This window comes from Tursiops truncatus, chromosome 3 (assembly GCF_011762595.2).
Source record: "Tursiops truncatus isolate mTurTru1 chromosome 3, mTurTru1.mat.Y, whole genome shotgun sequence".
Taxonomy (NCBI): Eukaryota; Metazoa; Chordata; class Mammalia; order Artiodactyla; family Delphinidae; genus Tursiops; species Tursiops truncatus.
This window is the reverse complement of record NC_047036.1, coordinates 35,632,109-35,646,597: the sequence shown is the minus strand read 5'-3', so window position 1 is coordinate 35,646,597 and position 14,489 is coordinate 35,632,109. Positions and strand designations below refer to the sequence as shown.

General features: G+C 39.4%; 1 long non-coding RNA gene across 1 annotated transcript in view; it reads left to right on the top strand.

The window, feature by feature from the left end:
- The window catches only part of LOC141278273 (uncharacterized), a 28,479-nt gene extending 14,466 nt beyond the window's left edge, over window positions 1–14,013 (top strand). Inside the window, exons 2-3 of the long non-coding RNA XR_012330665.1 lie at window positions 6,667–6,873; window positions 13,817–14,013. This is a non-coding gene — a long non-coding RNA (uncharacterized lncRNA). The remainder of the gene's footprint in view (window positions 1–6,666; window positions 6,874–13,816) is intronic.
- The last annotated feature ends 476 nt before the right edge of the window (window positions 14,014–14,489 follow it).

Here is a 14,489-nt window from a genome sequence, read left to right as displayed (position 1 = left end):
GATGGCAGAGACGTGAGAATGAGTAGACAGTTATTATCCATGATAAAAATGCTTCAAGGAGCAATTATGAACATGCTTGAAACAAATGAAAAAGAATACAAAGCCTCAGCAAAGTGATAGAAGATATAAAGAAGGACTGAATGGAAATTTGAGAACTAAAAATTCAGTAACTGAAATAAAAAGCTCTGTGGATGGGTTCAGCAGAAGAATGAAGGGTACAGAGGGAAGAATCAGAGAACTGGAAGATGGAAGAATCAAAAGACCTAGCATTAATGGAAGCTGAGGAGCAGACTTAGGGGAGGGAGGGAGGCAGTATTGGGAGAAGAGACTGTTAGACTTGGAATATTTAACTCAGGTTTTAGCATTGTTAGACTAATAAGACTTTATATACTAATGAAGTGGGGCTAAAATGACTATAAAAAGCAAAAGCATCTGTAGACATAGACATTTGTCCACCCACAGGCATATAACCACACATACTCAGAGAATAGTGAACAGATCTTTGAGTTACCACTCATTTTGCAAGACTTAAAACCAAAAGAACATATTTTCAGATGGTTAAATAAAGTATTATTCTGAAAAAAAAAACTCAATTTGAAGAACAGAGAGAAAAATAGACTTAAAAAAAAAGAGAGAGAGAGAGAGAAAGAGAACAGAGCCTCAGGAATCTATGAGACTATAACAAAAGATTTAACATTCATGTCATCAAAGACCCAAAAGGAAAGGAGAAAGAGTGAGGCTGAAAAAGTATTTGAAGTAATAATGGCTGAAAACTTCCCAAGTTTGATAAGAGATTAAACCTATGGATTCAAGATGATGAGCAAACTCCAAACAGGATAAGTCACAAGAAATCAAAATCAAGACACATCATAATTAAACTTATGAAGCCTAAAGACAAATTCTTTTTTTTTTTTTTTTTTTGCAGTATGCGGGCCTCTCACTGTTGTGGCCTCTCCCGTTGCAGAGCACAGGCTCCGGACTCGCAGGCTCAGCGGCCGTGGCTCACGGGCCTAGCCGCTCCGCGGCATGTGGGATCTTCCCGGACCAGGACACGAACCCGTGTCCCCTGCATCGGCAGGCGGACTCTCAACCACTGCGCCACCAGGGAAGCCCAAGACAAATTCTTGAAAGCAGCCAGAAAAAATAAATAAATAAATAAAATTAAAACTTACCTATAGGGGAAATACAATTCAAATGACTGTAGGTTTCTCATCAGAAACCAGAATGTCAGAGGGATGTGGCATAATATTTTTCATATTCCTTCTGTTCCATTTGCTATCTGCTTTTGAGATTCCAAATACCTGTGTATTAGACTTTCTACTTGCATTCTCTATGTCTTTGCCATCTCTTGCCTTTTCTCCTTGCTTTCACATGGACATTTTCTTCTGATCTTGAAGCTCACCGATTCTCTCCTCAGGTGTGTCTAATCTGTTACTTTATTGAGTTCTTAATTTGACTGCTATATATTTTAGTTATTTTTACCTTTTTGTTATCATTTCAAATTCTCTGAGTTTCTCAATCTTGTCTTTAATTTTCTTGTGCACATTAACCGTGGTTATTTTACAGTCTATGTCTCATTATCTGGAGACTCTGTGTTTCTTTGTTGCTTCTCGATTTTTTTATCATGTTGTTTTGTCTCCTTACTTCTTAATTTTTTTATTGAATTCTGGACATTATTTGTGAAAATTTTTATAAATAATTTGAGGCCTAGGATGACTTTATCTTCCTCCATAAAGGATTTTTTTAAAAATCTATTTATTTATTTGGCTGTCAGGTCTTAGTTACAGCACAAGGGATCTTTTGTTGCGACACGTGGGCTCTTGGGTGGCGCGCGGGCTCTCTAATTGTGGCATGCGAGCTCCAGAGTGCACGGGCTCAGTAGTTGCACTGCACAGGCTGTCTAGTTGTGATTCATGGCGTGCCTCCACAGAATATTTATTTTTGCTTTTGGCAGGCAGCTAGGGACATTGGTAACTGGGATAACCTTATCCAATGTCAGAAATAGAGGTGATTCGAAGATTAAATTCTTGCCCTTTGAGGAACAATCTACTTCTTGTTCTCCTTTAATCCTAGGGTATAGGTTCTTAACCCACATCAAAGCCTCTTCTTTGTCAATATTGTTTGGATTTTTTCTCATTGTCTGTTTCTGGAATGTTATAATATTCCATAATTGTCTATGCTGGTAATCAATATTTTGTACTTACTTGGGCCAGACAGAGTTAAAGGGGAAGTAGTGCCATGCCCTGGCTAGCCTGAGGTGATAGTGATAAATAAGAGTTTTTCAGGGCTAAGGAAAACCACTGAGATAGAGTGAGGGCACATGGGTTTAGTGTGAGGATCCCTCTCTCACCACCAGGAGGTACTCCCTTTTGTGTAAGCTTTAGAGCCCAGAACATTATTTTTATTGACGAAGGTAGCACCTTCTTATATGTTCACTGGTTTCTTCTGAATCTTTTAAACTCCTGTTTTGTTTTGTTTTTTCCTCTGAGGATCAGGCAAACAGAGTCCTGCAGTTGATGTCAGTCAAAAAAGAAAAATAACATTATAGTGGGTATAAAGGAAGACATTGAGGATTGTGCTGTATGAACAGTCTGTTTATAACCTGTAGTGGGGAGGAGACCTGGGATGGTCTTAGTGCAGACTCTTAATTTGGATAGACTTCCAACCAAATAACTTGTCTTCCCTTGAGATAGATATAGCTCATAATCTCACTTCATAAGATGACATTAACTAGATGAAAAGAGGCAAAGTAACTTGTTCAATACATTTTGAACCTTTATTGAAATGAAATGATAGGAATAGCAGAATGGGACATGGAATTAGTTGAAAATTGAAGAATAAATGGAGTGAAATAATTTAGCATTTCCCCCCTCACCACTAAGTACTTCAATTTAGTATCTGTTTCTGGCCAAACCGTTGTTATTGTTGTTGATACTGGTTTGTCTTGAAAGATTCTCGCATAGGGCTTAAGAAAGCTTCAGGTTCACACAAAACTGAAATGGCCTGTTAATGTGTGTCTCTCTCCCCTTAGATTGCAAGTTTCTTGAGGGTTGAGACTATGTCTTGTTTGTGGTCTCTCAGGGGTCTCTCTCATTTTTGGAAGTTCCTCACATATTAAAACACCGAGAAATCCTGAAACAATTTTCCAAAAATTGTAGCCTGTTTAAAAATAAAAATTCTGATTTAATAAATTTCTGCTTTTTCACAAATTAAAGTATAATATAATATAGTTATGCTTTTCCAAAAAAAATGACAGGATTTTTAAAAAGAAGATACTTAATAGTGCCAAACAGGGACAAAAAGTTAAAGTTGTAAAATTACCACCTTGCATTCCTGTCACTGTAGCTCTGTTTCTGAGGCCTTTCAAGTATATGACGTCTTAATTCAAATGGGCCTCCTGCCTCCTCTGGCTCCAACTCTTGCATTGGCCCTGGTCTTATTCATCTTTGTACCAGGAGCCTAGCACAGTTGCTGGTTCATAGCAGACATTCAACAAATGTTTGTTGAAATTTGTTTTTATTTATTCTTAATTTATTTTATTTTATTTTTCTGGGTCTTATAATGGTTTTTATTTAAATTTTTACTGGAGTATACTTGATTAGTTTCAGGTGTACAGCAAAGTGAATCAATTATACATATACATATATCCACTCTTCTTTAGATTCTTTTCCCATATAGGCCATTACAGAGTATTGAGTAGAGTTCTTTGTGCTATACAGTAGGTCCTTATTAGTTATCTATTTTATATATAGTAGTGTGTATATGTCAATTCCAATCTCCCAATTTGTCCCTCCCCCACACCCCCTGGTAGCCATAAGTTTGTTTTCTACGTCTGTAACTCTATTTCTGTTTTGTAGATAAGTTCATTTGTACCCTTTTTTTAGATTCCACATATAAGCAATATCATATGATATTTGTCTTTCTCTGTCTGACTTACTTCACTCAGTATGACAATCTTTAGGCCCATCCATGTTGCTGCAAATGGCATTATTTTATTCTTTTTTATGGCTGAGCAATTTGTATGGAAACACAAAAGACCACGAATAGCCAAAGCAATCTTGAGAAAGAAAAACGGAGCTGGAGGCATCAGGCTCCCTGACTTCAGACAATACTACAAAGCTATAGTAATCAAAATAATATGGTACCGGCACAAAAACAGAAATATAGATCAATGGAACAGGATAAAAAGTCCAGATATAAACCCACACACCTGTGGGTGACAAAGGAGGCAAGAATATACAATGGAGAAAATACAGTCTCTTCAATAAGTGATGCTGGGAAAACTGGACAGCTACATGTAAACAAATGAAATTAGAATACTCCCTAACACCATATACAAAAATAAACTCACAATGGATTAAAGACCTAAATGTAAGGCTGGATACTATGAAACTCTTAGAGGAAAACATAGGCAGAACAGACTTTGACATAAATCACATCAAGATGTTTTTTGATCCACCTCCTAAAGCAAATAAAAACAAAAATAAACAAATGGGACCTAATTAAACTTCAAAGCTTTTGTACAGCAAAGGAAACCATAAGACGAAAAGACAACCCTCAGAATGGGAGAAAATATTTGCAAATGAAGCAACCAACAAGGGATTAATCCCCCAAATATACAAACAGTATATTACAGCTCAATATCAAAAAAACGAACAGCCCAATCAAAAAATGGGCAGAAAAGAGCTTCCCTGGTGGCACAGTGGTTGAGAGTCCGCCTGCCAATGCAGGGGACATGGGTTTGTGCCCCGGTCCGGGAAGATGCCACGGAGCGGCTAGGCCCGTGAGCCATGGCCGCTGAGCCTGCGTGGCCGGAGCCTGTGCTCTGCAACACGAGAGGCCACAACAGTGAAAGGCCCGCGTACCGCAAAAAAAAAAAAAAAAAAAAAAAAAAAATGGGCAGAAGACCTTGGGACCTCCCTGATGGCACAGTTGTTAAGAATCCGCCTGCCACTGCAGGGGACATGGATTCGATCCCTGGTCTGGGGAGATCCCACATGCCGAGGAACAACTAAGCCTGTATGCTACAACTACTGAGCTTGCCCTCTAGAGCCCACAAGCCACAACTACTGAGCCCTCGTGCCACAACTACTGAAGCCCACGTGCCTAGAGCCTGTGGTCCACAGCAAGAGAAGCCACCACAATGAGAAGCACGCACACCGCAACAAAGAGTAGCCCCCACTCACCACAACTAGAGAAAGCCTGTGTGCAGCAACGAAGACCCAATGCAGCCAAAAGTAAATAAATTAAATAAATAAATTTCTAAAAAAACACATGGGCAGAAGATCTAAATAAACATTTCTCCAAAGAAGACATACAGTTTGCCAACAAACACATGAAAAGATGCTCAACATCACTCACCTCACACTGGTCAGAATGGCCATCATCAAAAAATCTACAAATAAATGCTGGAGAGGGTGTGGAGAAAAAGGAACCCTCCTACACTGTTGGTGGGAATGTAAATTGGCAGAGCCCCTATGGAGAACAGTATGGAGGTTCATTAAAAAAACAAAAAATAGGGGCTTCCCTGGTGGCGCAGTGGTTGAGAGTCCACCTGCCAATGCCCCGTGAGCCATGGCCGCGGAGCCTGTGCTCCGCAACGGGAGAGGCCGCAACAGTGAGAGGCCTGTGTATTGCAAAAAAAAAAAAGTTAAAACTCACTTTTTTTTAAATAAAAATAAATGAATTTTTAAAAATGTCCTTTCAGTTTTAATTTTTCCACACTCTTATCCCATTCCCAGACTGAAACATTTAAATTTAAAATTTTTTTAATTTTAATTATTTTGCTGATTATGTGCATATCACTAAACAATGTGTTTTTCCAGAAACTTATCAACTCATCTTCTGTGGAGGATAATTGTGCTAGATAATTCCATTTTCTAGTCTCCTAACTATCTGGAATTTTTTTTTAACATCTTTATTGGAGTATAATTGCTTTACAATGGTGTGTTAGTTTCTGCTTTACAACAAAGTGAATCATCTCTACATATACATATATCCCCATATCTCTTCCCTCTTGCATCTCCCTGCCTCCCACCCTCCCTATCCCACCCCTCTAGGTGGTCACAAAGCAGCGAGCTGATCTCCCTGTGCTATGCAGCTGCTTCCCACTAGCTATCTATTTTACATTTGGTAGTGTGTATATGTCCATGCCACTCTCTCACTTTGTCCCAGCTTACCCTTCCCCCTCCCCGTGTCCTCAAGTACATTCTCTAAAAACTCACTATCTTTTGTTGGTGGAGTAATAGTCTGTTTTTCTTTTCTTCCTTACAAAGTTCAGTATTTTCTAAATGTTTTACACCAAGCATGTGCTATTCTTAAATGTAAGCTCCATGAAGACAGATACATTTTTTTTGTTTCCTTATGTATCTGAAGTGCCCAGAACAGTGTCTTACATATAGTAGATGCTTAATAAATAATTTAAAATTAATCTTTATAATGTAAAAAATAAAATGAAAAGGAATAAATGTATTAGAATTCCATTTCCTGCTCTTCCTGGATTGTGTCTTATTTTAATATAATCTTCATCCCTTCCTTTAGAGCACCTTTGGCTAAAAGGGTCAGCAGTGGCCATACGTGCACAAGTCATCCCTAGCTCTTGATTTTTCTTCTGCTCAACTTTACAAAGGTTTGCCTTCTATTCTTTCCTTTCACTTCTCCCAGCAGATATTTTTAGGAAGAGTGGTACAAAAGGAGTTTTCAGAAAAGTGGCATCAGCATCGTGGTGGAATACGATGTCCCTTGTTTTTGTCTTCCCCGTCAACAACATTAATTTGCCATCTGTTCATGGACAGAGGTGCCTTTGTGGGAGCTGTGGGATCACGTACCATATGCCAAGGGACCCAGGAGAAGTCTTGCCCACCTGTGCACCAGGTAATATGCATTTAGACCTTGATCCTGCCTATGGACACTACGGTGGTCCGTGATCTATCTCCAGCTTCCCTTGGTTGTGGCCCAGGAGCCCCTGGAAAGCACCGTTTTAGAAAATCACCAGTGGATGACAAGACCCTTTTGTGGAAGTCCAGGTTTCCAGAGAAGTTCTAGCACATCACTGGAGGGAAAAATACACACACACACACACACACACACACACACACACACATTAGATGCATCAAAGGGTGTAAGAAAACAGCTTGACTTTACTTGCATCACCCCTCCCCCAAAGCAGCACAGTAAGGCCAAGAGAGGTTTTCTTGGTCTATGATCTTCCTTATATTAAAATAAGATACACTGCTTCCCCAGCTCTGCAAGATGCTGACAAAGAGGCCCTCTCCCACTGTGGTAGCAGGAGTGAGCTTTGGTAGATGGCTAGTAAGCATGTGCATAAAACCTGCCCAACTCTGCAAGCCAGCGTGTGCCCAAACTTGAGACTGAGCGCCACCTTTGGGAAAACAAAAGAGAGGCAGTCATCCCTAGGCCAGGTTCATTGCAGAATCCAGAGAAGGCATACAAGCTAAGAATTCTGCCACAAGACAGAGCAAGAAGAGTGGAGGAGGTGTACCTATAGCCAGTCTGAGAATCCCTAGAAGGACTGACAGAAGACATTTCTCTCCCAAAGGCAGTTAGTAAAGCCTGAAGGAGGTAAGTGCTATTTCAGATGAGAAGACAATGATGCAAAACTTCAAGGAACATGGAAAGTCAAGGAGTAACATGAAAACATGAAAGCATACAACACACTGGGAAAGGTAAGTATATAGTCAAATACTCTAACACTGTAATATGGTGGTGTGTTAACCACTTAACTCTAGTATAAATGTTAAAGGATAAGAGTGTTAAAAATAACTATAGCTACAATAATTTGTATGAATACATAGTATAAAAAGAGGTAAATTGTGACATCAAAAAGATGTAGTAAAAGGGTAGTTTTTGTATGCAATCAGTTATGTGATTATCAGCATAAAATACTGTTCTATCTATAAAATGTTTTATGTAAGCCGTCTGTTAATCACAAAGCAAAAACCTACAGTAGATGCTCAAAAGATAAAGAGAAGTGAATCAATGCATACCACTACAGAAAATCACCAATTCACAAAGCAAGGCAGCAAGAGAGGAAGAAAGGAACAAGGGAACTATAAAACAGCCATAAAACAATTAATAAGATTGCATTAGCAAGTTCTTACCTATTAATAATTCTCTATTTGGAAACAGATTAAATTCTCCAATCAAAACGCATAGAGTGGGGGTGTCCCTGGTGGTGCAGTGGTTGAGAGTCCGCCTGCCAATGCAGGGGACACGGGTTCGTGCCCTGGTCCGGGAGGATCCCACATGCCTCGGAGCAGCTGGGCCCGTGAGCCATGGCCGCTGAGCTTACGCGTCCGGAGGCTGTGCTCCACAACGGGAGAGGCCACAACAGTGAGAGGCCCGCGTACCGCAAAAAAAAAAAAAAAAAAAAAAAAAAAGGCATAGAGTGGCTGGATAGATTAAAAAAACAAGAACCAACTATATGCTGCCTACAAGAGACTCACTTCAGATAAAATAACACACATAAGCTCAAAGTGAAGGATGGAAAAAGATATTTGAAACAAATGGAAACCAAAAGAGAGCAAGGCTAGCTATACTTGTATCAAACAAAATAGACGTTAAGCCATAAATGATAACGAGAGACAAAGAGGGCCGTTATGTAATCATAAAGAAGTCAATTAATGAAAAAGATATAATAATCAGCATATACCCACCTAAACATGTTATTCAAATACTAACAGATCTGAAAGGAGAAATGGACAACAGTTCAGTAATAGTAGAAGTCTTCAATACTTCACTTTCAACAATGGAGAGATCCTCCAGAGAGAAAATCAGCAAAGAAACAGTAGACTTGAACTATACTTTATACTGAATGAAGCTAACAGACATATACAGAACACTCCATCCAACACATCCTTCTATCTGGGACATTCTCCAGGACAGACCACATCATAGGTCACAGCACAAGTGTTAACAAATTGAAGAAGACTGACATCATACCAAGTATCTCTTGACCACAGTGGTATAAAACTAGATATCAGTAACAGGATGACAAATGACCAATTAAAAATATGTGGAAACTAAGCAACACACTCCTGAACAAAAAATGTGTTGGCTTCCCTGGTGACGCAGTGGTTGGGAGTCTGCCTGCCGATGCAGGGGAAGCAGGTTCGTGCCCCGGTCCGGGAGGATCCCACATGCCGCGGAGCCGCTGGACCCGTGAGCCATGGCCGCTGGGCCTGAGCATCTGGAGCCTGTACTCTGCAACAGGAGAGTCCACAGCGGTGAGAGGCCCGCGTAACGCGAAAAAAAAAAGTGTCAAAGAAGAAATAAAAGGAGAAATAAAAAATATCTTGAAACAAACCAAAATGGAAACACAATATACCAAAATATATGGGATACAGCAAAAGTAGTTCTAAGAGGAAAGTTTATAGTGATAAATGCCTATATTAAGGAAAAAAAATCTCAAATGAGCAATCTAACTTTAAAGCTTAAGGAACTAGAAAAAAAAGAAGAAACTAAGCCCAAAGTTAGCAAAGAAAGGAAATAAAGAACAGAGCAGAAAGAATGAAAGAGAGACCACAAAAAACAATAGAAAAGATCAAGGGAAATAGGAGCTGTTTTTTTGAAGAGATAAACAAAATTGACAGATTTTTAATCAGACTAAGAAAAAAGTGACAGAAGAATAAAATAAGAAACATCAGAAATGGAAGAGGAGACATTACAACTGATACCACAGAAATACAAATGATCATAAGAAATTACTATGAACACCAAAAAACTGGATATCCTAGAAGAAATAGAAAATTCCTAGAAACATACAACCTACCAAGAATGAATCATGAAAAAATAGAAAATCTGAACAGATCAATAATTAGTAAGAAGATTAAATCAGTAATCAAAAACCTGCCCCAAAAGAAAAGCATAGGACCAGATGGTTTTACTGGTGAGTTCTACCAAATACTTAAAGAATAATTAACACAAATCCTTCATAACTCTTCCAAAAAAATTGAAGAGAAGGAAACACTCTCGAACTCATTTCATGAGGTCAGTTTTACCCTGATACCCAAGCCAGATACAGACACTGTAAGAAAAGAAAACTATAGGCCAATATTTCTGATGAATGCAAATGCAAAAATTCTCAACAAAATTCTAGCAAACTGAATTCAACAGCACATTAAAAGGATCCTACACTATGATCACATAGGTTTTAACCCTGGGATACAAGGATGGTTCAACATACACAAATAAAAAAATGACACACCACATTAAAAGAAGAAATGATAAAAATTATTAGATAATTTAATAGATTCATAAAAATTTGACAAAATACAAAATATTTTTGTGATAAAAACTTTCAACAAGTTTGGTATAGAAGGAGCATACTTCAACATAATAAAGGTCATATATGACAAGCCATGCTAATACCATACTTAATGGTGAAAGGTAGAAAGCTTTTCCTGTAAGATTAGGAACAAGACAAGGTGCCAACTTTCACCACTCCTATAAACATAGTGCTGGAAGTCCTATAGCCACAACAATCAGGCAAAACAAACCAAAACAACAACAGCAAAAAACATCCACCAGGAACGCTAGAAGTAATATTGTCTTTGCAGATGGTATGATTTTATATAATCCCAAAGACTCCACCAAAAAATTGATAGAACTAACCTACAAATTCAGCAAAGTCACAGGATTAAAAATCAACATACAGAAATCAATTGTGTTTCTATATATTAACAACAGGTTATCTGAAAAAGAAAAAGAAAGAAGGAAAAAAAAGAAATAAAGGAAACAAACGCATTAACTGTAACATCAAAAACAATAAAATATTTAGGAATAAATTTAACTAAGGCTGTGAAAGATCTGTACACTGAAAATTATAAGATACTGATGAAATAAATTGAAAAAGACACAAATAAATGTAAAATAGCCCATGTTCAGGCATCAGAAGAATTAATAGAGTTAAAATGTCCACACTATCTAAAGCCTTCTATAGATTCAGTGCAACCCCTAACAAAATTCATTGACATTTTTCACAGAAATAGAAAAATAATCCTAAAATTTGTATGGAATCATAAAAGACCCAAATATCAAAGCAATCCTGAGAAAGAAGAACAAAGCTGGAGGTATCACACCTCCGGATTTCAAACTATACTACAAAAGATATAGCAATCAGAACAGCATGGTACTGGCATAAAAGTAGACCAGTCGAACAGAATTGAGAGTGCAGAAATAAACTCAGGCAGAATTGAGAGTGCAGAAATAAACTCAGGCATGTACAGTCAACAAATATGTGACAAGGGAGCCAAAAATACTCTTCAATAAATGGTGTTGGGAAAACTAGATAACCACTCTAAGAAAAGTGAAATTGGATCCTTATCTTACACCACTCTCAAAAATTAACTTGACATGGATTAAAGACTTAAACATAAAACCTAAAACCTTAAAATTTCTAGAGGAAACATAGGGGAAATCTCCTTAATGTTGGTCTTGCCAAAGATTTTTTGGATACGACACAAAAGCCCAAGCAACAAAAGCAAAAATTAATATGTGGGGTTATATTAAATAAAACGCTTCTGTATAACAAAGGAAACAACAAAATGGAAAGGTAACCTATAGAATGTGAGAAGATATTTGTAAATCATACAGCTTATAAATGGCTAATATCCAAATACATAAAGAATTCATAACACAGGGCTTCCCTGGTGGCGCAGTGGTTGAGAGTCCGCCTGCCGATGCAGGGGACACGGGTTCGTGCCCCGGTCTGGGAAGATCCCACATGCCTCGGAGCAGCTGGGCCTGTGAGCCATGGCCGCTGAGCCTGCGCGTCCGGAGCCTGTGCTCCGCAAAGGGAGAGGCTACAGCAGTGAGAGGCCTGCGTACCGCAAAAAAAAAAAAAAAAAAAAAAAAAAAAAGAAAGAAGAATTCATAACACAATAGCAAAAAAAAAAACAACCAGAAAAACTAACAAATGGTCAGAGGAACTGAATAGACATTCTTTTCTAAAGAAGACATACAAATGGCCAACAGGTACAAAAAAAGATACCAACATCACTAATCGTTGAGGGAAATGTAAACCAAAACCAAAATGGGATAAAACTTCATGCTTGTTAGAATGGCTATCACCAAAAAGACAAGAAGTAACAAGTGTTGGTGAGAATGTGGATGTACACTGTTGATGGGAATGTAAATCGGTGCAGGCATTATGGAAAATAGTATGGAGGTTCCTCAAAAAATTAAAAATGGAATGATCATATGATCCATCCATCCCATTTCTGGGTATATATCCAAAGAAAATGAAATCAAGATCTTGATGAGTTATCTGCATTCCTATGTTCACTGCAGTATTATTCACAATAGCCAAGACATGGAAACAACCTAAGTGTCAGTCGACAGACGAATGGCTAAAGAAGATGTGGTATATATACTAAATGGAATACTACTCAGCCATGATAAAGAAAGAAATCCTGCCATTTGCAACAACATGGATGGACCTTGAGGGCATTATGCTAACTGAAATAAGTCAGACAGAGAAAGGCAAATACCATAGTCTCACTTACAGGTGGGGTCTAAAAAAGCTGAACTTGTAGAAACAGAGAGTAGAATGATAGTTGCCAGGGCTGGGATGCAGGGGAAATGGAGAGATCTCAAAGGGCACAAACTCCAGTTAGAAGATGAATAAGTTCTGGGGGATCTAATGTACAGCATGGAAACTATGGTCAACAATACTGCATTGTATACTTTAAAGTTGCGAAGAGAGTAGATAAATACGTTCATCAGAAAAAGAAATGATAATTATGTGAGGTGATGAAGGTGTTAACTAATGCTACAGTAGTCATTCTTTCACAATATATGTGTATTAAATCAACACACTGTACACCTTAAACATACACAATATGATATGTCAATTACATATCAAAAAAACGGGGGGGGGAACCAAAATGTTTTTTGAAGGAGAATTTAAAACGGTAACGTTGGTGGTTACCGTTTTAACGCTCCCTGGTGGCTGAATTTAAAACGGTAACGTTGATCCATCGTCTCAGACCAAGTGTGCAGATTTAGGCCACTGCAGGTTCCAGGTTTGCCCCTAAACCACAGCGTCACGGTAGAGCCAGGCGTGCTGCTGCCCCCTATGGTGAGTGGGTGGCAAAGGCCCCACTGCTTTTCTTCCAGCCTGAGGGGGCCCCAAACTTCCAGCCTGGAGGTTAACAAAGGTTGAAACTGGCTGGACTATTGAAACCACCCACAGTTCATCTCCTCCCCTCAAACCTCCCCAAATAATTGAGTCAGTCAGCAGGAATCGTCAGGCCCAGCACTGGGAGGGTGGGCTGAGATGGAGTCCCTCAACTGAGGTGCAGGACAGGAGCCCTTACCCAGTCAGCGCTATTGCCCTGCTTGCAGGGGTGCAAAACGAACACGACATAGAAAGTGGACAGAGTGGATCTTCTGGCAGGGACCCAGATCTAAACTGTCTGGGCTTTTTTGTTTCAGTTTTTTTTGTTTTGTTTTGCTTAGCTTTTGCAAATGAATTTTGGTGACCGTTGGTTTCGGAGGGGGCGACTCTAGCAGACAAAACTTTACGTCTGCATCGCAGTTTGGTTTCCCTCTCAATTCTACAGGATTTTTGACCCAAAGTTTCCTTCCCTCTCACTTTTCTTCTTTCTTCCAACTTATTTTTCTCCCTAGATTCCCTTGCTCTGATAACTCGGAGCCTCTGCACCATCGTCATCTTTTCCAAGCCTAAAACCAAGACCGTTGTGGCCTTTGAGGGGTGTGGCATAAATGCAGATGTGTTTAAAATGAGCCCCAGTTCTCCCTTATTATCCTCATCATTTGTCTCTGCCTCTCACAGATGCACTCGAGTCCACTGTCACAGAAGAGTCAGTGAAACAAATGCCTTATAAGGGATAGACCGACGGACCAACGGAACACAACATTGAGACTTAAAACAACTCTGCACAATATGGAAGCCTCAGTATCTCATAGAATATAAACACCACCGTCTGTGAGACATGCCCTGACTCTCCATATGTTAAAATAAAATTTTAAAAAGTCTTACAGTCCCTCTGCATGTAACCAATGTCCAATGTTTTCTGGCACTCCCACACCCTCCCAAACCCCTGGACCTAAAGCCTATTGTTCCCCTGGAATGGGTGCTCTTCTCTCCCAGTGTGCAGGGAGCCTTTGCAATGCCCCCCCACATTGTCCCCACCTCCTGGTCTTTGTGTCCCTCTTATAGTCTCCTTCTCTCCAGTGTGGCCTGGACCTGGTGATTTCCTTCCAAATGTAGAAAGGTGATTCCCTGGACTTTCTAGATTCTTTGTGTTCCTGTTGAGCAGGATGTCAGAGTTCCTCTTTCCAAGAACTGAGGCTGAGGGGTTGGTGCTCCAGAGTGGTCATTTTTATGTGAAGTGCCTGCAAAGGCCCCTCTGCAGGAGGGAGGGTGTTGGTGTATGTGTGAGTTGTGGAGGGAGTGGGAAGGGGGAAGGGTTGACTTAAGACTTCGGGGGAAAATTCCATGATCT